Here is a 3,468-nt window from a genome sequence, read left to right as displayed (position 1 = left end):
CCCTCACTTGCCAAAGGGGATCTGGGTTCTTAACTTTTGTCCTTAGAAAAAGTAATAAAGGAAGAGAGGAACTTTAGTAGAAAAAGCCCTTTTTATCTCTCTCTCTCTCCTCATAACTTTTACTTTCTCTCTCCTTCAATCATAAAGCAATCGATTACAAAATGATTTACCACTTCTCTCTCTCTCTCACATCCATCTTTTCTGTTCTGCCATGAAAGTCCTGTATCCTTCTGTCCCTTTAGCATTTACTACTCTCTTTTCGAGGAATGGGCCATCAGGGGACTGTATCTCATGTCAACTTCTTATCGTACACCTTTCTTCCAACTCTTAATCTTTTCTTATCAACCTTAATTATTCACTTTCATTTTTCCATTATTTTTTTACTGTTTTATTACTTCTTATTTTTTATTGAAAAAACGACTTTGTAAATTTAGATTTAGAATTTTTGAACGTTAATTGCATATATGCATTATTCTCTCAAAAAATAACGAAATCGTTTTATTCACATCACATTACTATTGTGCATTTGATAATAAATTAAACTTAATTCTAAAGCATAAAATTCGTACTTGGGGCAGGTAAACAATCACACTTGCACAATATTGAAGTATAGGATTATCAAACTCAAAAGATATACTCCCTCCGTCCCACTCCAATAGGCTCACTTCTTTTGGGCACGGAGATTAAGAAAACTTACTTTTTAGTAGGAAAGTGGTAGTAAAGTGGTGTGGTCCACACCAATTAAGTACAACTTTTTTACCTAAAAAGGAAACTGAGCCTATTGGAGTGGGACAGAGGGAGTATACATTAATAGAGAATTTGAAATAACTAGTCAATTAGATTCAACAAACTTCAAAATACCTAATCTATTAGTAAGCATCTCGATAGATGTGTTTATTTCACCAAATTCCCATATCTATCTTCTATTATTGAATGTGGCATTAATTACTTGTGAAAAACTCACTATACTTGATTATCGTTATAGATAAGAGCAGGGTTGATCAAAATTCACACCCACCAATTCTCCTATCATTAAATGATGAGCTTTTTTAAGCTTCCAAAACTAGGAAAAGCCCCTTTTGATAATCAACTTTTTGACCTTCAGATCATAAATTGTGGTAAATGATCGGTGGGATCTAAAATATGTAGCTTTTAACAATGACCCTAACCTAGGAGTGTAGGGTATTTAAGAACTTTGACAAAAACTATTTCCTCTTCAAGCTAGCGCAAGTTTTTTCTTCGTATTAAATGACCATCACCTATACAATAAAACATTCAAATTTTATTTGGAAATTATTTATATGTGATGGGATTTATTTTGGGGTGTGGGTAGTGGGGATTAAATGAAGGGGCGTGGTAGTTGTGAGGAGTGATGGAGATGGATGATGTGAGTGGTATTATCTATGTTAATTATAATGTGGGCATGCAAATGTACAAATATTACACATTCTATTTGGGAGAATAAATGAATAAATATATTCGGTCGTCAAAAGGGATGATTCATTTTACACAGCCTTTTGTTCCTTTCTTTTAATTCCTTTCATTTGGCCCTACACTGCAACTCTGTTACTCTGTTTACCCCCCCTCTATATCTGTCGACATATACACACGCACAATTTATAAATTTTTTGTTTCCTAATTTTTCAAATTTCTTTTTCATTACTTTTTGCTTATGCAGCTTGCTAGGATATATATGTGAGAGTAGAGGAAGCATAATCTTTTCTTAGGGGGCTACACGTCGTGTAATGAAACATTTGTGTACTACTTCATGCTTTCTCTGTGTTGCACGTTAAAAAGTTAATAGTGATCGCAAACACCATTTGCCAACGTTTTTTGCATTTATTTATTTTACTCTCCAATTAATGCTAGTGGGTGAGTAAAAATGTCCAAAAAATCGAATCGACTGACAAATTAAACCTAAATCATACAAAAAATAAGGTTAATCGAATCGACCAATTAGATTTTTTGTTCTAATTTGTGAAAATCGGGGGTACTGATTCGATTTTTGTTTTTAATATATATATATATATATATATATATATATATATATATATATATAGGGAGAGGTTCAAATAAGAACCACTAATAAAATAAGAACGGAGAACCATTTTAAGCCATTCGATCATCAAGATCTACGGTGGATGCATCATCTTGGTGGATGGATGCAGGTGCTGGGTTCGAATCCTGAAGGGAGCAAAAAAATTATTTTTTTCGGATGCATTAAATTTAATAGCGGATGCATTAATTTGTATAACAGATGCAGTAATTTTATTGGTTCTTATGTTCTCACGATAATTGTGGTTCTCACTATAACCGCACCATATATATATATATATATATATATATATATATATATATAGCATGATTAACCAAACCGGCTCGATACCATGCATGCACAGTTATTATAAAAATATTAATTATGTATATTACATCAATGTTTTTTTTTGACTTGGGGGAGTTGGGGAAGAGGAGCAGTGGGGTTTGAACCCGAGACTTCACTGTTCACACACAGGAGGTCGCACCGTTTGGTGTCCCCTTGGGGACAACTCGTAATATATTACATCAATGTTAAGTTGTTGAAAGTTAATTTAAGTGATAGGCCGCAATTTTTTACCATATAGTGCGTATTTTCAAAAAGGATAAATCTATACGGATCAAATTGATCCGGATCAATAGGGGTAAAAGAGTCAAAAAAATTTTACTGAAAATGTGTTTTACCTTAAATGTCCCTTATAAAAGTTTATTATTTTAGAATACTAAATTTAATATATTGTGAATATAAAGTGAATGTCTTTTCATTTTTATAGGTCATAAATTAAATTCATGAACATAAAATTAAATGTTTAATCTCCTTAAATCTATACACTTAAATGAATTCATTGAACATATATAGGATACATAATGCGTTGCTATGTAAAAAATGAACATTTCATTTTTTTTTTTTTATAAAAAATTAAACATTTCATTTCATTGAAGCCATACATAATTTGTAGCATTTTTTATTTAAGAAAATAATTAGTTTGGTACGTACAAATAACTTGTTTTTAATATCTTTTTATGTTTTATTTGACATTTTTGTTTTTGTAACATTTTTTTATTTAAACACCCCTAATCACTATAAAACGTATTTCAATTTAAAATTTTAAATATTTATATATTATTATTATGATGATATCGGATAATATATCTAAATTAAAATTCTTTACATAAATCATTAATGAGTTATGTATTTATCAAGTATTGTGTACTTTTCAACATCATCTTGATTTTATTATTTTCCATGAGATCATAATTATTCGAAACACAACCAACAATATAAAAAGTCATTGTTGGGAACCTTGTGGAATATCCTAACCCTTGTTTTGATGATACCAAAATTCATAGGACTTATATGTAATAGACTAGAATCGTTTTGAACTCAAGTGTTAGAGTTCGTTTCTAGTTTAGCTTGCGGTGTCGAAGACTGAA

General features: G+C 30.8%; 1 long non-coding RNA gene across 1 annotated transcript; it reads left to right on the top strand.

Annotated features, from left to right (window-relative positions):
* Positions 1 to 1,825, top strand: LOC131021957 (uncharacterized). Its single transcript, XR_009101107.1, has 2 exons — positions 1 to 307; positions 1,679 to 1,825. It is a non-coding gene; the product is annotated as an uncharacterized LOC131021957 (long non-coding RNA).
* The last annotated feature ends 1,643 nt before the right edge of the window (positions 1,826 to 3,468 follow it).

Source organism: Salvia miltiorrhiza, chromosome 4, assembly GCF_028751815.1.
Source record: "Salvia miltiorrhiza cultivar Shanhuang (shh) chromosome 4, IMPLAD_Smil_shh, whole genome shotgun sequence".
NCBI classification, from domain to species: Eukaryota; Viridiplantae; Streptophyta; class Magnoliopsida; order Lamiales; family Lamiaceae; genus Salvia; species Salvia miltiorrhiza.
This window is presented reverse-complemented; position numbering and strand designations above follow the sequence as displayed.